This window comes from Hydra vulgaris, chromosome 05 (genome assembly GCF_038396675.1).
Source record: "Hydra vulgaris chromosome 05, alternate assembly HydraT2T_AEP".
NCBI classification, from domain to species: domain Eukaryota; kingdom Metazoa; phylum Cnidaria; class Hydrozoa; order Anthoathecata; family Hydridae; genus Hydra; species Hydra vulgaris.
Genome location: NC_088924.1, coordinates 8535266 through 8560000, shown reverse-complemented (window position 1 = coordinate 8560000; position 24735 = coordinate 8535266). Strand labels below are relative to the sequence as shown.

The 24735-nt window shown below is 28.0% G+C and overlaps 1 long non-coding RNA gene across 1 annotated transcript in view; it reads left to right on the top strand.

Moving 5' to 3' along the window:
• LOC136079955 (uncharacterized) overlaps nt 1–5715 on the top strand; it is a 13339-nt gene extending 7624 nt beyond the window's left edge. Inside the window, exon 3 of the long non-coding RNA XR_010638340.1 lies at nt 5542–5715. This is a non-coding gene — a long non-coding RNA (uncharacterized LOC136079955). The remainder of the gene's footprint in view (nt 1–5541) is intronic.
• The last annotated feature ends 19020 nt before the right edge of the window (nt 5716–24735 follow it).

The following is a 24735-nucleotide window of genomic DNA, read 5'->3' as shown; positions in this document are numbered from 1 at the left end:
TTTCCTCTTCAATTTAAGACATATCACCTTTGCAATATCTTCGACATGTGACATACTAGCAACACAAAAGTCAATTGGCTCCATGAACTGAAAATCTTCTGTGCTTGCTACAGAAATAACTTTTCCAGGGTTGGGATTGTAGATGGCCACTATTTGCCTTATGGTTGATTCAAAACACTAAAAAAATAGCACAATGTTGTGATACTTTTTAAGTTTTTATAATTAAATTTATAGTTAAACTTCAAATTTTTCTAAAACAGCTCCTAGATAATATGGGTGTAGAAAATGTGCAACTCTGTTACTAAAATCCTCTGAACCGCATTTTGGCACTTTATTTTCAATTTCAGTAAGCAAGGATTCAATAAAAGCTTTTATGCTCGGTAATAAAGTAACATTTTCATTTTTTTTTATTTGTAAGGTGCACGATAATGTTATAAAATGCTGCTATAACATTTTGAATCGTCAGAGCGTTATCAGCTGAAAGCATATCACTTATTTTTTTAAATTCTGTGAAGATTGGTAAAAGTTGATTCAATATAACAAAGTGTCTAGCATCAGGAATTATTTTTTGTAACTCTGAGACAACTTCTGAGTCTTTAATAGACTCTAGAGCTGGTCTTAATTTCAATATCGATTCCACCATCATGCTGTGGCTGTTCCATCGCATTTTAACGGGAGCAATTACTTTAACATAAGGCACTATAAAAGAAGCAAATATCATGTTATTATACAATTAATTGAATATTATGAATAGAAATTTAGGCACAAAGTAAACAATATGTTGAGCAGTATGGTGTTCTGAAAACTCTTCACAGCTAATAACAAACTTTCTCAAAGTGTAATCATCAGCAATGTAATGCAGAGGTAAAGTAATAAATGAATCTACTGCTCTAGAGGTTCAGGACTCAGTGGTAAATCCTACCCCATCTACATTTTTTAGTTTAATTGTCAACTTTTTATCTAATATTGCCTTCATATTTCGATACATCATAGGTAACTTGTACTTAGAAAATGTTGTCCTACTTTTTATATTAGCATAAGGATCAAAACTATGAACAAAATCTTTAAAACCTTGAGATTCAACTATACTTAAGGGTAGAGATTCACCAAAAACCAAAAACTTTGTGATATTAAAATCAATAACCAGCTGTTTTTGTTCTTGACTTTTATATTTTGTATGTAGAGAAACTATATTGTTTTGTGACTTAAATACTATTGTATTGTTTTGTTTGCCAATATTTTTTGAACAACTAGAGTGAGCTGAATCTTCCATAACTCTTCTTTTTTTTTTTTTTTGCTGCTGCTGGACCTTGTATCGATCTTTCGATATACTCATCTGAAATTAAAAAATAACTTTTCAATTAAACTGTTTAGTTAAAATAAAACCAGTGAAAAAGTTCTTATTATAAGTTACCTTGTGTCTCTGTAGAGTTATTTTCCTCGCCATCATTTTGATCAACTGAATTTTTTAATTCTTTTTCAACTAATAATTTATACAAAGATGAATGAGTTATTTTCAAGTGGTATCTCATACTAGATGTTAAACCCTTAGCAAGTTTGAAAACTTTTCGACATTTTTTTGCAAATTGCGTTGGCAACTACTTCTCTATCTTTATTAGTTGCTTCTTTTTCAAAACAACAGAACATGTTTTTGGCATTTTACATACAATAAAGAAACTAATATATAAAAAAATGTCATTAAACTTTTACAATAATATCTTTATTTATTATAATAAAAAAATAACATTTGGAAAATGAAATAAATTTAATAAAGTCAACGAACTGAAATTTATTAGTTAAAAACTTTTTTTTTTTTTTTTTTAATTAAATTTTTAATTATATATTTAAACTCAAGTTATAAGTTTAACAAATGTACAAAAATGTTTTATATTTTCCATTAAAGCTGTAAAATAATAATTTTATAAATTTTTATTAATATATTTATACAATTTTCTTTTGAAAAAAATTTTATACAATTTTCTGTTATGTAAAATTTTTGCTAAAAATTTCAAAACCTGTAGTTCGATAATCGAACTGTAAATTTTTTTTGCACCTTGTCGTTCATTCAACCAAACATCAATTAAATGAAACTTTTTTTTAACCAACTTAAATTTTTTTTTTTTTTATAAAACTAATAAAATTAACAGAATCAATGGAAATTCATGAAAAAATATCGGTCTGTTAAAAAATTTTAACAGAAATTTTCCATTAATATCGTCCATTAAAATTTTTTAACGTAACAAATGGAAACGGACGGAAAAATCAAATGCCCAACTCCTAACTGGTTGTCAGAAAGTTTTGTTGACAAAAAGTAAAAATTAAAATGCAAGACCAGAATTTTTTTTGTTACTTGATAGACTGCCTGCCCCAACAAAACCCTCAGTCGATGTAGCAGCAGTCCCTTGCGAGACAGGCTGTAAGATAGTCGATGTAGCAAAACTCTGTTGCGAGTCAGGCTATTTGTCAGTTGATGTAGCAGCACTTTGTTGCGAGGCAGACTATAAGCTAGTCAATGTAGCAGCACTCCGTGCATGATTTACAGTAAAAAAAATAAAAATAAAAACATTTTATTAAAAAAAATAAAAATAAAAACATTGTTTATATTATTAAAAACATTCTGGTCAATTAAATTTTCGTTTTTCCGTTCTTTTTTAAAAAAACAATTAATTTGTAATTAAATTAATGGTTTTAACTTTCTGACAACACCCAAATGTTAGACGAAAGTCAAAAGTAATTAAAAGTGACGTATTTGTTGGCGTAAGAATCATTTTTTTCCTTCCGTACTCCCAAATGCAACAATCTATAGAACTATATATATATTATAATATATATATATATTTTTTGTTTTTTTGTTGTTTTTTTTTGTTTTTTTGTTATTCACCTCCTCAAGGCCGAGAAGGCCACTACAGACGAGGAGGTTACTTAATAGTGGTTATAACCCTCTCTCAACTCTATAACTCCGAAACACGAACCTTGACGAACAAGGCCGCTGCGCGGAGAAACAAGTTGAGCGCGGTACTACCAGGGACGTGGTGGGGATCGAACTCGGAACCTCTCGCTTATGAAGCGAGCGCTTTACCACTACACCACTACCGCATTTATATATACCATATATATATATATATATATATATATATATATATATATATATGTATATATATATATGTATATATATATATATATATATATATATATATATATATATATGTATGTATGTATGTATGTATGTATGTATATACACTCATCGGATTGCATAAATATAGTCACTACTTTATTTGTGTGAAATTTTTTTTTTCTCACAATAATCTTTGAAACCAACTAATTAATACGATTAAAAGCGTATTAAATGTCTTAATTAATTGATTCTCTATCAAATGGTACATAATTGGAACTCTTTAGGTCAACCAGTCTTGAGTAATTATTAATTTAATTAGAACATAACTGTATTTCTAATGTAGTTAAAATATAGGGTCAACTAAAGTTTAACAACTTAGGTTGAAATAGCTCAACAAAATTTTATTATTAACAAAACGTTATCCGAGCTATCTAAAATTTGGTGGTTGATTTGTTTCCAACTATATAAATGTTCTTGCAAAAATAAAATCTAATTATCATTTTTATATCTTGAGTTATTCACATTGGTAATTATTTGGTAAAGTAAAAAAACAAAAATGGGCAGAAAAGCTGTTTCAGACAAGGTACAATAGCAAATTGTAGGTCTGCTAAAAAATAAAACAAAAAGCCAACAAGAAATAGCTTAAATCTGCAATGTTTCGCTTAAATGTTTACAAACAACATTGAAAATCCTTGAGCTACATAATGATGTCAAAGATTTACCAAAACTTGGTAGGCCTATAAAGCTAACTTCAAGAAACCAAAGTTATCTCTATCGAAAGGTTAGACAAGACCTTAAAATTTCTTTCTGTGAACTTGCTGAAGGCTTGACAAATACGCCTGGTAACGTTAGTGTTAGTAGATGGATTGTACGAAGATGCCTAAATAAGAAAGGCTTAGATTGCCATGTCAATGCTCGAAAACCACTGTTGTGTGTCTCAGATCGCCTAAAAAGATTAAAATGGCGTAGAGAAAGACTTCACTGGTCTGTAGAAGACTGGGCCAAAGTTATTTTCAGCAACGAATCCATTTTTGAGGTGATAAATTGCAAGTCAAAATTAATCATTAAGAGGCTGGCTGGTGTAAAGTTTAAAGAGTTTTTGTGTACCAAGGATACAGGCAGAGGAGGATCAGTTGGAATTTGGGGATGCTTCTCCCATAAAGGAACATGGTCATACAACATCTATAATGGCAGAATTAACCAGTATAACTACAAAGACACCCTCAAAAGTAAACTTTTGCCAACAGCCAAAGCTTTTTACGGAAGACGACAACAATGGATTTTTCAGCACGATGGTGCTACAGCTCACACTACAATCGCGGTTATAGAGTGACTTGATCGGAAAAACATTACGGTTATGCCTTGGCCAGCTTGTTCTCCAGATCTCAATCCCATTGAGAATTGCCAGTGTTGTGCAATTATATATATATATATGTGTGTGTATATATATATATATATATATATATATATATATATATATATATATATATATATATATATATATATATATATATATATATATATATATATATATGTATATATGTATATATATATGTATATATATATATGTATATATATATATATATATGTATATATATATATATATGTATATATATATGGTATATATGATATATATATATATAAGCAGAGCTGTGCCTAGGAGGCTCATTTGCAAGTTTTGGGGCCCTTTTACAAGTTTTGTGGCCCTTTTACAAATGTAAGATTTTTTTTTTAATTTGGTATTATCTATTGGAAAAAATTTTGAGAATTTTAGGGCTCTTTTGAAGGAGGGGGTTGCTTGGAGCCACGGCACTGTTATATAAGGTTTCTGATGAGTTGTGATGAAACCTTAGTGTGAAATGAAAAATGTTTCGCTCTATTTTAAAAATTAGATTTAAAAATTATTAGCCCGCGGCAGTAGGCTATTTCAGTGTGACGTCACATTGCTCGCCTAAATCAGCAGTATAAGATATATATATATATATATATATATATATATATATATATATATATATATATATATATATATATATATATATATATATATATATATATATACATAAAGTTATATACAATATGTATTTATATATAAAGTTATGAACAGTATATATCAAATTATATTCGATCTAAATATAAAATTATATTTATATAATAGTTTTATATAATTTATTTATCAGTAACTAAAGGAATGTTATCAATTATTATATGAATCACAAGCATGTGCCTATTTATTACAAGTACATTTTAAAACGTTTAAATAAATGTCGATTATAAAATTAAAGATTATATTTTTCTACCTTTGATGGTGAAAATTACATTTTTTATATGAAGAGTTTTCGGAGAAATAGTAAGAGTTTTATAACATATTAAAAATAATTTGTTACCTATAAAATTTAAGACCAACAGTTAACTTTATTTTTATACAGGTCATATTGAAACGAGGTATTGTGTAAAGAGGTTCTCAAAAAAGTCGTTTAAACAACAATGGAAAAGCTTCCAATTCGCTAGATAACCGTGAAAGCATTCGATACATGAATAGAGAATCATTTAAAAGTTAGCTAAATTTCGACTGTAATTTTAATTATTTTTTTTGAAATAAACCAATCAAGTTAAATATAAATTTGCTTTTTCTGTAAATTTTAAACATTTAAACGTAGTTTTTGAAGATTTGCAATGGGTAAACCTCGTGGGACTCTTTCGGGATACCCGGCGGGCATATCCATATGGGCCTCAGAGGAAAACCGAGGCCGGCGGGTTCCCGATGGGTTTTAAAGTAGGGGATTTGACTGGGACCTATACGGGATACCCAGCGGGCATACCCATACGGGACCCAGTTTACGACCAGTATGGGCCCCGTATGTCAATGTTGACTGGACTGACTTTATCTTCTCTAAAACCTGCCAGTTGCTTCCACATTTCGTTCTTTTACTTGAATGCTTCATGAAAACAGCTGTTACTTCCAGTAGCTCAAAGATATTTTTCGGCTGTATAGTGTAACTTGTTAAATCCATCATCAATAGGTTATATCTGTGCGCATAATAGTGTACAAATAAAGACAAAGAAGCATCTTTTTTAAACAATGTCTGGATTTCTTTATTCCATCCTGCCATTTTTGAAGCAACATCATGTGATTGACCGATGATATCTTTTAACTCCAAACCGAGTGGAACTAGTTCAGAAGATATTTTACTATGTATGTTTTCACCAGTGGATGAAGTGGAATCAACCATGCCGACTAATCTCTCCATTGCAATATCTTCATTTTTTACATAGCGAAGTGATATTGCTAGTTAATTAACAACACCAAAAACCTGGCTTGAGTCAACTTTAGTTTCAAACTTTCCAAACTCTTGAGCTTCTTTAGCAATAGATTTCTTGATAAGTTCTGCAATAATAAGAATGATTCTGTTAACAGTTATCTTGCTTAGAAAAGTAATAAAATTCAACCTTTCATGCCTTTTTTTATTCCTACTTATTCTACTAACTTCTTCTTGATGAGTTTCTAAGATGGGATCATATTTTCTTAGTAACATCACAAGTGCTAGAAAATCAACGCACTTTATCTCTGGAACCTTGTCCACATTATCATCAATAACTCAACCTCCTTCATGTTTACGCCAATAAGCAATGCCTTGCATTCCATTAAACAAAATGATGTCAACTACTCTATCTAAAAGAAAGCGTCGTTATTCCACTTCACTGCGTCTTTTACCGTTAAACAGGTGATCAATTTTTTCTTATTCTCAGCTGCAAAGAAAGCATTGATGGCTGCAAAATGAGATTTAGAGTTTTCATACTTTTGAAATACTTTCTATTTAATAGGTGTCGATTGTTACAATTAAATCCAGTAATAAAAGGTCCTTTTTGGTTTTGTAATAATGGCAAAAATGCGCTGCAGAAAATCTGTCTCAATGAAGTTGAATATGATAGCCAATTTCGTTGGACTTCATCGTTCATCGTTAGGCACATCTCTGTTATATACACATTTTTCATTAAAATTCGACTCATTTAATGGTTGTAATGGAGGCAATTTCATGAAAAGAAGTTTTTCACTCAAGTATGAAGTCTTTGGCCGAATAAAAAGAGTTATTAATTCTTCTTCAATCTTACTTGGCTCAAATTGTTCATCTGTATCTTCTTCTTTAGATGCATTACCCTCCAGAACAATCATTTCATCTCTATTTTCATTCTGAACAATAACTTCTGAAACAATCAATTCCTTCTATCAGCATTATCATGAACGATAACTCCTGGAATAATCAATTATAATTTCTCCATTTTCAGGCTCCTGAATAATATGTGCGACTACAACTTCTTGAAGATTTGTCAGTTCGCTATCAGCTGCAATAAGCGGCTTCCGTAGTATTTGTATGTTTCAATTACCAAATAATAGTTTTGGCTAATGTTGGTCTTTTTCAGCATTGTCCAATTCGGATTTTTCTTAATTAAAACTCGCTGCATGTAGTAACCTTGTTTATGTTTTGGTTCCTTAAAATACAAACTTGCTACTAAGTTATGGTAACCAAATACGATTTCTTTTTTAGATTAAAGATTATAACCATTAGCACAAAATTAAAAGATTTTAAATTTTTTTTTATAATATGTTATATGTTTATTTTTATTATAGTATCAATTTTTTAAAATTAATATAAAAAAATTTTCTAAAAGAAACTTTTTCTGAAATAAAAGAAATTTTGTAGATTAACTCATTTTACCCTATTTAAAGCTGAACTGTATTTGTATTTCACTTTGTATTTTTTATATATAAGTTTGTACTTTGTATTTTTTACATATAAGTTATGTATGATTTATATATAAGTTTTTTATTCATACAAAAAACTGAAATAAAATGTTTCCTAAGAAATAATAATGTTTTAAATAATAAAACCTCTAGCTCCACAAAATATTTCTGAACCTCTCTGGTTGGAAAGCACTGGTTCATTTTAAGCCAATGCTTATTATTACTCTGAATATCTAATGTAAAATAAAATTTTGTCTTTTTAATAAAAAGAATATCTTATATAAAATAATTATCGTAAAGAGAGAGCCCAAAAATAATTTTGCACCGACACATTTTATTCCTCTCCAGGCCCTGGGCTTATATAAAGTATATACGCATGACTCGATAAAAACACGAAGTTTATTGTCTTTTTGTAACAAATAAATTTTTTAGTCTCTCACTCAGGATAATTTACTGTACCACCGATATAAGGCTGCTTTACGATATATTTGTATGTTTTATTAAACATTTTATATTTTATTCGTAGAAATTACTATTACATTTATTGTATTGTCTTCGCAAAATTGATGCATATAAACAATAAATAGTTATTATCAATTTGTGTTTTTGTGTGTTTTATTTGAGCATCTTGATTTATGGTGGTAACTATAACCTTCAAGCATACCAGGGGCCCAGGAGGGGAGGGGCGAGTTAAAAAAAAGGTAAATAAGTTGAAGTTAGAAATATTATACTTATTTATAAATATTATACATATTTAATTCAGATCTATACTTTGTTGAACATTTACTAGTTAGAATCGAAAGCATTTCGAAAATTCGAAATTTTTCTTTGCTTTTACTGGGACAATAAATCATTTTTTTTATATTATATTAACATTATTATAGAACACAACAATATAGTAAAATATGTAACTTCTTTTTTGTAAGACATAAATCATAATTTTCATGTTTTACTATTTACTTTTATTTATAATATATATATATTTTTAATACCTAATTTGTCATGAAATTTATTTTTCATTGAACTAAATTGTGTTTTGTCTTTTTTTTTTTGGTTTCTTAAGTAAACTCCTTGTGTCAATAAAGTGCTAAATAATGACAGAATAAATAATGACAGAATAAATAATGACAGAATAAATAATGACAGAATAAATAATGACAGAATAAATAATGACAGAATAAATAATGACAGAATAAATAATGACAGAATAAATAATGACAGAATAAATAATGACAGAATAAATAATGACAGAATAAATAATGACAGAATAAGACTCTTTACTCTACATACTTTTTTAAGAACAAAAAAGTTTAAACACTGATACTTTTTGATACTTTTCGCAACTAAAAGTTATAAAATATTGCTTATTGAAATTTATGTAAATTTGTTTAAAAGTTTTAAAATTTTTAGGTACCACTATCAGAGAGAGAATATTTGAAAGATCAAATATTGGAAATGTTGGAAGATTTCATATTAGTACAACTGATAAAAACACAATTGTCAGAGAAAAAAAAACAAGACAAAGAAATTAATAATCAGATCTGTTAAGTCACTTGCTCTAGAAGTATAATGTTGTCATAATAAAATAAAAATAAATCAGAAACTAATCCAGACTTTTCTATAAATGTGTGAAAACAAAAATCGAATTTGCATGACAAGCTTTGCAAAAGCTGCTATTAGGTTTAAAATAAGCAACAGCTGGATTGGCAAAAACTGTGTTAATAGACTATGAAATTATGAAAGAAAGTAATAAGACACAAATAATGACGGAAAATTTTTTTGAGGAAACAAATAGAACCAGCAGCATCATAAACTCTAAACGTTAAAGAACTATGGGTATAGAAGTAGACTACTAAGATTTGCTTTCTAAAAAGAGTTAGAATAAGTGTACTTCTTGTTATCAATACTATTTAATAACTGTCATGTCTATAATGGAATCTATTTTTTTCTATTATATTGTAATTTTCTATTTTTTGTGTGTTCATTCACCCGTTAGTAACCCGGGTGTTCATATATCCGCAAACTATTCTATGCATGTTTGTGATCTGCCTGAACCTCCGACACAATGTTTTATTACCCGTAAGTTAATATTTGTATGATTGTTTTCTGCTCGAATTTCTGGTGTCTTGTTAGCCCAGTTACCAACTAGTGACTACAACTACATGACTTACGCTCACTTCTAATTTCTTAAAGGAATATTAAATATTAAATCTAAAGCTTAAGGTTTAATTTTTTACTAACGCATTTCAAAAATATCTAGCTTGAAGTTCTAAAGTTCTGCTTATAGAAGTAACTTTTTTTGACTACTTTAGGTCGGGTCATCACGATCACCCTACTACTGACAACCTGTAACCCATTACAACCTGGCCTATATCCTGCTGCCTTGTAGAGTTTGCTTTTCTTGACAAAGGCTAGGAGAAACAAACTCTGACTTGAAATTTCTCTGCCTTGAGGCTCTTGCTTGAGTAAAGACTAGAGATGGTGTCTCGATAAAAGTACTCATCTTGAGTAAATGTATCCATCCAGCTACTATTTTGTAGAAATCTTTCAAGGAAAAGACCTTAGTGGTAAGGAAAATAATTCTGTTGACTAACCTTGCACCTCTTCTTCATCTCTTAGGCTGGCTTAGATGAAAATCTGTACTACAATGATTCCTTTTTAGGATGATGAATGCTAGATCTTTTTGAATCTAATCATAGATATTTACTTGTGTCTCCTTGATTGTGGCTATGCAACTCTTTTTGTTATCTCCTAATGAGGGTACAGTTCTAAAACTCAGTTAAATGGTTCTAAGGAAAACTGGCAGTAATGTATGCCGATTTCTGTGGTAGCTCTTAGAGAAGCCAATTCTATTAACAGCTGTAAAATATCAGAGTCTTAATTGTGCATGTTGCGCATGGATGGTGTCTCCGATAGTGCTTTTGTTGTGCATTCTTGAGGCCCTAAGTTAGAATTTTGGCTTAACGATGCCTTGATTTAGTTTGCTGAACTGAGGTAACTGCATAGATCATTGCTTTTAGTTAATTTATTTTTAACTTAAACCATTACAAAAGTAAACAAAAAAATTAAACATAAAAAACCATCATTACCGCCTAACTGTTTTAGTATATGTTTTAAAAACATTCGTGGTTTGCAAGGCGAATTTTCATCACTTGAATTATACCGCTTCCAATATTCACCAGACTTGCTTGTTGTTTGTGAAATTTAGCTGTTTCTTTTTCGGATTTCTTTGACTTCTATGCTTTAGTTCACAAAGAATCCAAAAAATTATATGCATGGCTTGGGTGCATTTCACCTATTTGTTGAGAAATCAAATATGAATCCTTTGACCAAATATTTATGTGCTTCCGTTTAGCACCTCTTTACTCAATCATCTTTCTGTTTATTGTTCTCTTTCTTCTTAAGAAAGAGAACAATAAACAGAAAATCTTTTTTTAAATATACAGATTTCTTTTTTTAAATATACTTTCTGATCAAATTTACAATGCCCTTTCTCTTCATTTCTTTGCCAATATTTTTTTTTTGGTTGACTTAAATGCTTATCATACTGAATGGCTGGGCTCTAACACTATTGAGCTAGCTGGAACTAAAGCTCATCACTTCTGTATGTCTCAATCTCTTACTCAGATAGTTAACTTCGGAACTCGTTTTCCTGACAACCTTAACCACTTACATTCGCTCCTTGATTCGTGTCTTATCTCTGACACTTGTGTTCAGTTTCTACATGTTCTTTTTTAAGTGTTTCCAACCATACAATAAAGCTAAAAATAGACAATAAAGTAGCTTTTCGACAAACCTTTGTCGAAAAGCTACTTTTCTGTCGTACTAAAAAAAAAATCTGTGATGTTTACGTATACGTAATTATAGTCTTTAATTTTCATAAGTCAAAGAGAATTTATTTTATATACCAAAGTATTTCCAACTGACTAATGTAAAAATTGAAGACTATAATTTAAAATTTTAATTTTAAATGTTTGTTTATTATTTTTATTCTAATTTTCTTTTTTAGAAAGTTTCTTCGGGTCTAATAGATAAAAAAATTGGCAAAAATAACCCAGATTACACATGGACGTTGGCTTGACATCTTGTAACAACTTTTATAGAGTAGTAGAACTGCATCATTTTACTTCATCGGGCCGATGTCAGCCCGATAAACAAAATAAATCAAAAAATGTTCCAACGGCAAACAGTATCAGCTTGATGTCTTCAAAACATCTAATCTTTCAATGTTTACTATGCACGAGGCTATTTCGCTGACATAATTAATAGACGATACCAAATATTATTAGTACCATTGGAAAATATTTAGAGCAGCCGTAGCGTAGTGGTAGCGCACTTATCTCAGAAGCAAAGGATACGTGGTTAGAACCCCACCTATGGGCAAGTTTTGCGACATCGGTTAGGAAGGAGGCGTGAACTTCCAATTAAATGCTCATCCGCGGTGCTCTGTGATTAGACCGTAAAAACTTCTTGGGGCACCTAAATAAAATTAAAAAATATATGTATATATATATATATATATATATATATATATATATATATATATATATATATATATATATATATATATATATATATCAACTCCTTTACAGGAGTATCAAACTAATGTTATTAGCTAACTCGTTTGATTAGTAAATTAAATTTAATTAGCTTTTAGTTATTTGACTGGGTGAATTAAATTAAAATGAGTTACCTTTTAATCGTTCGATTGGCGAATTTAATTAATCTTAATTACCTTTTAATCGTGTAAAGTATAAAAGAGTATTATATAAATTTCACACATTTAAACAAAAAAATGCATCAGGGGCGGATTTTGGGTTCGGCAATTTAGGCGGCCGCCTAAGGAGAAATATTATATTGCTATTAAGATGTAAATTAAGATGTAATAGTTTACTTTACATTTTAAAATTCCATCGGGCATTTTTTATTATTCATGGTTATGGCGTTGCGGACGAGTAACTTAATCACGAAAGCGCGGGAGTGCTACAAACTATCATTAGGCAAATGGCTTATTTATGCATTAGGTGAAAATAAGTTTTTCCTAATCTAATCTTGGTACGAGGTGTGTATTCTTAATCACTTTAACTAACGAAAGTTAAATTATGTCTAAAGTAGTATGGAACTAAATGTAAAAAAAAAAAAAATCTGATCTGGATCTAGATAAAAACTCTGGAAAATAGTTGTTTAACTTGATAAATAAGCTTGATAAATAATTCATAAGGATTTTGCAGTTAGCATATGAAAAGTTCTTAAAGTTTTATTTAAAATGTCTGACATTTGTTATTATGTACGAATCGCTTTTGAGAAAAGCGATGTAATTTTATTTAATAAAATTTGCAAGCAGTTGTCTTATGAAGTAAATTCTTTACGCTTTCTGTATAAAGAAAACCTGCATTCATCTTAAGCGAAATTTCTGTTCAGAAGCAAACATCAAAAGCTCCAACTTGGATAAACTTGCACCTATATAGATAGCTATAACCGTTTATAATTTACTTTATGTTACTATGCAATAAAGCAACAATTATCTTCAGTGAAGATAATTTGTTGCTTTATTTGCAGTTTTATGAATTTGCAAAAAGTAAACAGTTTGTTTTCGCTTTTTGTTACATTATAAAAATATATCTTGGCTTAGCGAATTACAAACTGCTAGCATAGTTTTGTGATAATGCTGCAGTTATGTTTGTATATGTAAACATATATATTTTTATGTAGTTACATATTATTTATATATTAATAAAATATATATATTCCAATATAAAAAAGATATTTTATATATATATATATATATATATATATATATATATATATATATATATATATATATATACATATATGTATATATATATATACATATATGTATATATATATATATATATATATATATATATATATTTATATATATATATACATCACAACAGCAATATTAAATAATATTTTACATAATATTACATAATTTACAAATTATTTTTAAATATAGATTTTGCATGATGTCAATTATAATGTAAGCAAGACTTTTTCCAGAAAAAATACAACTGATTGATTTTGTCTAAAGCCTGATGCCTAGCAATAACTGTCAGTTATATATATATTTCTTATTAATCAGCCTTATTTTATTAAAATTATGCAGTTGATGGTTTGTGCCAAAATTTAGAAGTTTTGAGCACCGTCAAAGAATTGTGTTTTTTCTATTGGTTTAGTTATTCCTAATGTGTTATGTCGCTGGAATGTCTACGCTAATTTTGGTCCACTTCGAAAAAAAAGATCCGTGATAATATTTTATAAATTGCGCACAAATTTTGCAGTTTTGATATCGGACCAAAATATTTCGTCAAATCTTTGATCCGTGTGAAAAAGTGTAAAATAGTAAATTTGATATAAATTTTTTTACAGGATTTTGGAATCAATTATTAAAAAAAAAAAACGGTTGACCCATTTATAACCTTTTATTATTAAAATTTACGGACATTGATTTTGCTTTTTTACTTAATTATATTTGCATATCTTTGTACTTCCAGATTTTGATGGCTTTGTCTAGTTGCATAAAATTTGTCTAGTTGCATAAAATTTGCGTCTTGGACTAAATTTAGACTACACTATCATCATAGTATAGCAGAGCTTGATCTGATTTTTAAATTTGACTGGAAAACCGTGAATATTTAAAACAAACTATAATAGACTTACAACCGAACCATGGAAAACTATGCTTTGATCCATGCACAAAGCATCCTCATTGATTCCATAGCTTTCCGGAATCAAAGCTCCTTATTGATTCCATAGCTTTCCAGCACTTTGTAAAAGGTAAGAGGAAACTCTGAATATTATTTCGGAAAATGAATTTTAGTTTTAATATTTTTATTTTTTCTGTTAAAAAAATATGTATCTTTTCAGAAATGCATTATACAAAATATTATCCCTTTGAATAAAAAGTACGTACATAAAATGTAATACCAAGTAATAATTTTAACTAATGGGTCGATGAAAATTTTATTATGTATACTTTGGGGGACGGTTTAGAGAAGGTTGGGAAATCCTGCTCTAGGTGTACCTAAAATGATTTGGTTGCCACTATTGAGAAAGTTTAGAGTATGTTCTGGTGCGCTTTTCTTTGAAAGTTAAAGCATATGCTTCAGACATGTCTGAAAATTTGTGCTTAGCATTAAAAAACTATTTTACTGTATAGTGACAAGTGCGCTCATTAGAATTTTTTAATGTAGTTTAGGTTAGTGCAAACTTAAGAGGACAGACAGAACCTTTTTATAATGACTATTTTATAAGGAGACGCAAAGAAGTGCATATTACAAAGTCTTATATCAGACCACTGTAAAAATAAAGAAACAAAATTGTAAATATTTAATTCGTACTTATGCGTATCAGCAAGTGAAAAAAACACCATAATTATAAAATGCTTCCTCTATCAAAATTCCCTATCTAACCAAAAATTAATAATTCCCTGACTATTACAGGTTTTCCCTCACTTTTGCCAAAATGAACCAGTTTTCCATGTTTTCCAGGTTCGCTACGAACACTGTATTAATACGTATTGTAGGACTTTTATGTATGGAAAGATGTGTTAAATACGTATCTTTTAAACGTATTAATACGTATTAGAGGACTTTTTATGTATTATATACGTAACTTTTCTAGAAAAACTTCGTATATAATACATCGGTATTTGCTTTTTTTTTGCCTTACATTTATTTTACTTAAGTATTCATAGGGTTTGTATTACATAAGTTGGACATAAGCTTTGCTTTTAAATTTATAAGCCATATACAAATATAAAATTTTTTATTTTTAGATTTTATTTCAAAATTCTTTCAATAATTGGTTATTTATCCAAATTCTTCATTCATCCATATTATCCATTTATTGTTGTATCAATTAATGTTTTTAGCTTAGCAAATAAATGTACTTTAAAAACATTTTAAAAAAACAAAGGAGATCTACTAATAGTAACCCAAAGATGTACCTGAATGCACTACATTCGAATCATTTTGAAAATATTTTAAATCTAAAAATATATTAGGCAAATAATTATCATCACAAGTAAAAAAAAATCTCATTATTTACATCATATAGTACAATATATTGAAACAAAAAAGCATTAAACTGATCTGCAATGTTACCAGTTAAAAAAGTATTTTTACCTTGCTTATGTTAAATTTCTTTCCTTTAACTATTGGCTAATGATCAATATAGTAAATTTCAAATCATTAAAATTTACCAAATTGAAACCATATTTCAACAGGTAGTTCAATGAAATTTAAACAAAAGTAAAAACTAAAGAAAAAGAAATTTAATTAAAAGTAAAAAACATAATCATATTTGAAACATATTTGAAACCTAAATAAATAAAAAAAACATAATGTATAAAAAATAATATAATGGCAGTCTTATAAGACTGCCATTATGAATATTTTGAAACTAGATTTGGAAACTTTGTTTTATTTAATTCTAAATAAAAATTAGCATGTGTTGTTTTTGCAAAACGTGAAACACATAGTTGTCAATGAAAGAAGTAATTGTATATGACGTAGTGACAAGTAGTGACATAGGCCTAAGACCACAGCCCTGTTAAAATAAAAGATTACCATGGGTCGGTAACCAGGACTAGGAAAAATTTATATACATGTATATGTATATATATATATATATATATATATATATATATATATATATATATATATATATATATATATATATATATATACATATATATATATATATATATGTATGTATGTATGTATGCATGTATGTATGTATGTATGTATGTATGTATGTATGTATGTATGTATGTATGTATGTATGTATGTATGTATATACATATATATATATTATAAATATGCTCATTTCCCAAAACTTATATTGCTTTGTTCTTTAACATACAACACATAGTTGTCCATAAGAGAAGCAGGTTTCTTTTAGACACCTACCAAATCAAGAAACATTTAAACTTGAAATTTATTGATTGTCATTAAATATGCCAATCAGACAGATTACATTTTAGTACCAATTGTAAATGAAAATCTGATAGCTGCAACTAAATCTGAGAACAAATACCCATTTACCACCAGAAGAAGCTATGCATCATTGTTACTATTTTGAAAAGTGCAAATTTTTATTTCAATTTCTAAGTAACATGTAAAAACTACACAACCAATTTTAAATAATTAGGTATACCTGAAGGAGTTGAACTGTTCAAAAACTGAACAACAAAGTTATTATTTTTTATTATGGTTGCCAGTGTTAACTTGATTATCACTTAGATAAACTTTGACATTTCCCAGCAAACTTTCTAACATCAAACTTTAGAAATAAAAAAAGAAGCATAAAAAATAAGTGTTTATATTTGTAAACAAAATAAAATAAAAATTAATACAAAGTATATAATCCTAACAATCGAAAAATTAAAAAAAATTTACTAATTGAAGAGAATGAGTTAAACAAATTTTAATAAATTTAAATAAAGTGATATAATAGATAAATTTACTAACTATCCACTCTTCTTTCTGTTGGCACTCTCTAAAAAACCAAAACTTTTAACTCTCACTTGTTGGCATTCTCACTAAAAAACTTTTAAAAAACTCATTGTTTCCATCTTGAGCTTATTCTCTTGTTTAGTAATCACCATAAATCTTTTTACTGGACTTGGTCTTACATGACTATTTGATAAAAATAAACCAGTTATACTAGTTTGAGTTTTCGTGCCATGAGTTTTTCGTATGATTTATTCAAAAATATCTGGACAAATCACTTTGGTTACATTGGAATACTTTAGTAAGAATTTTTTTAATAAAAACTATTTTAATTATTTTAATAAGAATTATTTTATCTCAATCTATCTGGTATATTAATTCAAACCTTTATATATTTTAATCAATCATAATAAAACTATTATATATGATATAACTAGTTTATATATAAGTATAGTTATAGTATGTAAGTATAGTTATAGTATGTAAGTATAGTTATAGTATAGTTATAGTATGTAAGTTTAGTTATAGTATGTCAGTATAGTTATAGCGTAAGTATACTTACCATTCTTTATAAGATTTTTTAAATTATTTTAGAAAAAATGGGTCTCTACTTAAAATAGGTTGCCAAACCAAGGTATAAACTGATAATTGATCAAGGCTGCTGTGCACTAACTGACTATCTAACAGAAAACACATACATAGCAAAGAACAATAACTTATATAACAATAATATATATATATATATATATATATATATATATATATATATATATATATATATATATATATATATATATATATATATATATGTATATATATATATATTGTTGTTATATAACAAATTATGGTAATATTGAACCAAAATAAAGTTATTTACAACCGCAACACCATAAAAGGTTATTGCATATCACTGTTTTTGGCGCTTCAACACATTCTATATGAAACCATTCCTTGCATAACCCACAATGTACCACAAAACTTTCTTCATCAGAAGAGCTATAATCAATCAAATATGTTTTGCAATTTTGTAAAGTAGGGTCTGAAGTTCTATAAATTTTGAGATGACTGCCAGTAGCACGAATTCTAACACGTTTATTATCTTGAAGTTTGTATACTCCGTGAGGAAGGTAACTAAGTATTTTATATAGGCCTACAAATCTATCATTTAATTTACCTCCTTTGGTTTTTTTATGTCTATGATTCAATTTTAGTACTAATGAATTGACTTTAAAGACTCCAGGTTTTGAGTGGTTTTTATCAATTTTTTTTTTGCTTTACTTGAGCTTTTAAAATATTTTGTTCAGCTTCTGCCAACACTAACTTATATTCACTTTGCGCCATGTCAGGCTCCTTTAATTTAAAATAATTTGAACTTAATTCTTCCAAAGATTCTGTCTGGAAATCTACATCAACTGGAAGATATGCTTGTCAACCATACATCAGTTAAAATGGTGTGAACTTTGTAGAATCATGACAAGATGTATTGTTCGCAAATGCACAGGTATCTAGAAAAAAACTCCATCGTTCCTTTTTAGAGGATACATATTTGACTAGCATATTCTGCAAAGTCTGATTAAATCGTTCATCAAGTCCATTAGCTTTAAATCAAAAAAAATTTGTTTTATAATTTAAACAATTTAAACTAATTGACATAATTGACTGAATAACTTGAGATATTAATATCGTATTTCTTTAATAACCTATTTAAGAACTTTTTTAAATTTAACTTACTTGTGGGTGATATGGTGTCGTAAGCCTTTTCTTTATACCATGCAATACATTAAGTGTATTATTAGGTTCATTACAAAATTCAGTCCCATTATCTGACAGCAAAACTCTTGGCACTCCCAATCTCATGAAAACCTGAATGATAGACTATATTATTAAAAGTACTATATATACGCACACCGTGAAGTTACACAAATGCTAATATACATTAGAGATGCATAAATCATAAGAACATATGATTTATGCATCTCTAGGTAAAATCAAGATTCTAAAACCAAGTAACTATATCCAAGAATAATAACAATGGGCCCTTATCTCATCTCAAGGTAAAATCAAGATTCTAAAACCAAGTAACTATACTCAAGAATAATAAAAATGGGCCCTTATCTGCTCTGTTGTGACTTTTTAGATGGCTGAACAGAAACACTAGCTTTGGTAAATCATACTTTTTTTTATTTCATTATAAAATTTAACAAAAGCTAAAGAATCCTCAGACAATTAAATTAAAATTAATGGTGTTTCTCCATGTTTCATCAATCTTGTGCATCATCTTTCCTTAACTCTCTTAAAGTATTTCAATACTCATCTCTATCTTTTTCGTCTAAAACTTCTCTTTAAACACTGATACCCAATCAGTTGCACCTTTAAGCTCTACATGTCTAAACCACATTAACCTGCCCTAGTGCATCCTATCAGATACACCAAGGATTCCTAATCTCTTTTCAAGATCATCACTTTTGATCTTTTAGAAATTTGTGTGTATATTTTTGTGTATTGTTTATGTTGTGTGTTTTTTTGTATTTTTTATACTGTCGTGTATTTCTGTTTTGTTTATACTGTCGTGTAATTTTGTGCATCGTTTATATTGACATTTACACGTGTAAATTGTTTATGTCGACATGTTTTTTTTTTTGTGGTCTTGTTGCAAATTATTTTTATTGTTGCTTTTTATGTTGGTATTATTCAAGTTATTTCTTATTTTTTGTCTTATCATAATATTTAAAAATATCCTTTTTTATTTTCTTTATTATTTTTATCACCCTTCTGATCGTCAAACGTTGTGTTATCTCATTTGTTCGTTATCTATCATGTCAGTTTATTTACTTTTGCACTTTTTTGTGTTATTTGTCTTGCTTTTTTAAACATTTTTTTTATTTTGTTTAATTTTATTTTGATTACTATAACTTTTTTTTTGCTTTATTTGTTTTTTTTTATTAAGATGTCACTCTAATGACTAGTTTTTAACTATGAGTGACACCCAACCTAATTTTGTGAAATTATAAATCACTTTGTAATTATTTCAATTAAATAAATGGATAAAAAAGAAAGATATAGTATTATAATATTATTTTATCTTTATTTAAGTTTTTTTTCTTGATGTTTAAGATATGATCAGAAATTATGAAAGTGGTGGTGAAATGAAGTGGCTAAAATCGGGGGAAGGAAAGTATGCATGTCAAGGAATTTTAAGGTTGTTTGGAAATATAGAATATAAAAAATGCAAACAATTAGGACCTAATAACTTGATACACAGAAAGATAGCATTTAGCAAGGATGCTTAAACAATGACAGGAATGAAAATGTAATACCTTGAATAGACATCTTGCGACTGTAACTGCAATTTTGTCTTTGGAGGGTATTACTTCAATCCACTTTGAAAAATAGTCACTAACAGTTAAAATATATTTACAACCATCTTCACTAATTGGACTGAGTGGGCCAATAAAATCTATGCCAACCATATACCATGAAGCCTTCACCTTTATTGGGTGCATCTCTGGTTTCCCACAGTTTAACTTTCTACTCATTTTCTGGCATACATCATATGATATAAGCTTAAACAAAATTTAGAATGGTGTAGCAATATCTTATCATAATTATTAGGAAGAATTAAAATTTTCTGATAATGCATAATACAAATTATACTATCTAAATTACCAACTCATGGACATTTTTTACCATTCCGTGCCACATGAAACGCTCTTTTATCCTGCCTAATACTCTTGTTTTACCCATATGGTCAGAAGTAGGATGGCAAGCAACTAATATTTTTCTTCTTTCATCATGATTTATGATGTATCGCAGAAGGAGTTCCCTTTAAAAAAACATCACATACAAGTATTAATTTAATATCATTATATAATTTATTTTAATGTACCAATTTATGATAATAAAATGATCTCATAATTGATCATATTTTAAACTACAAGTCAAACCATTTACAATTGGTTGTCTTTTTATAACTTATTTTATTATATTTAGTTATTAAAACTATGCCATCAATAAGCTAAAATGGCAAAATTGCTGACAAAAATAATAATTAACTAAACTTGCAAAGCAGAAATAAAAACTATTTACAATTCTAAACTATTTTTTTGAGTTATATTGCCATATTACATGTATGTTAATTTATAATTCATTTCTTAATTTAAAATTTAGCATGCAGCAATTTCAAATTTACGCTAAATTTGATGATTTAGGCTAAATAATGAATATTTTATTCTGCTAAATTTTAGCAGATTAAAATATCCATTAACATTATCATTAATCTATATTTTAATATCGTAAAATAAAAAATTATGTACAAATAATAGATAATAATATTTATTTTAGAATAAATAATTGTTATATATAAATATTGATCAAGCATCGAATTATCAATATTTGTGTATTACCTTGTAACCAATATTTATATATTACAGAATTAACTCGATAAAAGAAAGACAAGGTAACTACCTTGTCTTTCTTTTACCGAGTTACGTAACTAGTTACTTAGTCTTTCTTTTTATACTTAGATTGTAATTCCCCTCCGTCAGAAATTATAAACTTCAAAGCTTTTTTTCTAATTATTCTTTTTTCGCCGTCTAAACTTCCATCAGGGTATTGCTTATTAGTTAAATAAGTAAAAACTTCCATAAAAATTTAAAAATATGAACGCACATAACCAAATAAATTACTCCCTCCGTCCGGAAATATGGTATACATTTCAACAAAAATCGTAGATTATAATCGTGATTATAAAAGTAAATTGGCAACTGTCATTACATTGTTATAGTAAATACTCATGACAATATAACCTGAAATATTTGACGTAAGCGATATCATTCTTAATTAAAAACTTAACGCTCAAACATCAGTGTTTCTTGAGACAAATAAAATTAATACCGCTGCAAGACGAGTATGGAAAATTCTGAAGGAAATTTGTTAAACTTAGAAAGAAGGGATTCCAAATATAAGCAATTAACCAAAGAGCAACGTCAAGGCATATTAGAAAAATTATTACAGCAGATGAAGGAGAATAAGCTAAAACACGGTGCAATCAATGAAGTTGCTACTGCGTATGTTTCAAAGAAGCGTGCAATAAAGCCAAATCGAATTTCAAGTGAAAAAAAATCATTCTTATTTAATTAAAATGTTTTAAATAAAGTTGATATAATATACTTGTCATGTACATTTATTGAATTATTTTATTTTTTCGCAAATGTATACCATATTTCCGGACAACAAAAATCGCTAAAATGTATACCATATTTCCGGACGAAGGGAGTATTTTTTACTGACCAATTTTTTTTAGCTCAGACCAATTTATTCAGAAAAAAATTATTCGGGCATATATATTTTCTGAGAAATTTAGCCCGGGGTCATTTTTATCGGCGGACCAATTTTATCGCGACAGTTGCCTGCGAGTTACCTTTATTATTGGAAAAAAAAATTCTAAAGGATTGTAAAGTTTGTTTTCAAATGTTTTGTTTGTATTATTTGAATTTATTTTAGATCAAATCTTGTAACTGCCACTATAGTTTAGCATTTAGTATAAAAATATAGTTTTGTATAAAAGTATTCGTTAGTTGGTGTTATATGGGTTCTTACTTCAATAGAATTGTATGTTAATGTGACGTTTTATTCCAACATCTAAAATTTAATGGTATAATTAGTAGTGGTAAGAAAAAAATTTTAATAACGTTTTGAAAATTGCATTTTCTAAATCTGTTATTTGTCTAAAAATGTGGATTGTGCTCAGTAGGTATATATTTTTTTAATTTTTTAAAGTTTTAAAACAGTTGCATATTTCCTTATGGAGTTACATTGCCAGTGCTAAAGCCCTGGGCCCCACAGTTTTGGAGGCTTCTGTTCATAAAAAAATATATTTTTAAAAGTCTGATATATATAGCAATTTATATATAAATATAAATAATATATTTATATATAATAATATAATATTAATTATATATAAATATAAATTACATACATATAAATGTAGTTTTAAAACTCTGAAAATAAATTTTTTGATTTATCATGGAAAGAGGCCTCTTGCTTTAAAATAGCCCTGGGCCCCAAAAAATCTGATCTACTACTGCGCATTGCCATAATGTATTTTAGTTTATATGTAATCCAGGAATAAAAATGTGCAGGGAAAAGCAGTTTGCTAATTGATGGTGTAATTTTCTGTCATATGCCTTCAATCGTTCTGCATAAAAAATCGTACATGTGAATAGGAGGGAACCTTGACGTGGTTCATGTGCTTTAAACAAATACCTTTCCGACGGATACTCTTTCAACCTTTATACTGTGGCGGTATAGCATTAGCATATATTCTGAATTTATTTTATATTCAATAAATAGAAATTTGACTGCACTATTTGTGTTCAGATTTCAAAAATGAGATATAGGGATAATTTCAATGTAGTTTAAATTTATGGATATTTTTTATGAATTAATGAATTCAATTTAGTAAGGATTTTTAGCAAACATAATTTTGAAAAATTTGTCTCAGGCATAAAATTGATGGATTGGTAGGGGTCGTTTCTTTAGCATTTTACGGAAGTTATGCGTGAAAGGGGATGGAGTTTTGAGACTGGTTAGGGAGAAGGTCGAAAATTTACACTCAAAAATTTCGCCAAAGGAGAAGAAAATCCTTGATCCGCCCCTGTGCATAAATATTGTTTTAGAAAACTAAGGAAAATGAATGCTGTTTTTAGAAAACAATAATTTAATTCAAGTTTTTTAAATTTATTGGTATTAACGTAAAAATTTATATATAATCTCAAAAGGATTAAAAAAAATTGATTACTTTGAATTAAGATGTTACTAATTTTGTTATAAATTTGAAATGAACTTTATACCGATTCAACATTTAAATAAGCTTTTTGTCAATTTGTTACAGGATTTTTTAGCTGAATTAAATTTAAATATCATTTTTCATTTATTTAGCATTGTTCGTAACAAATATAGATTCAGATTGTTTTAGATACTCCAACATAATTTAGGATGAACTAAAATGTTTACACAACAGTCGAACTCCCTGAATTTTTATTTGTTGTGATCAAAAACAACTCAGAATGTTAGTAAATGATTGTTGGCCTTTGTAGTATCTTGTAGAGAAACGTTATTATCACTGAAAATTATGTAAATATTTTATTTAAAAATAAACTTGAACATAAAAATAAATTTGTTATTGATATTTTAAAACGTATAACTGTAAAAAAAAATAAGTGAGAGAAGAGTAATGGCGAACGCGGGGTAATTTTGAACATTTTAAATTTGAACAATAATCAAAAAGGCATAATAGAAAACGATATTTGACAATTTTTTTTAACTGTTGAGAGGGGTCTCATACTCAGTTCCAGACGTGCAGTAGTGTAATGAAGCTGCGGTTGTTGTTTACCGTAAATTGA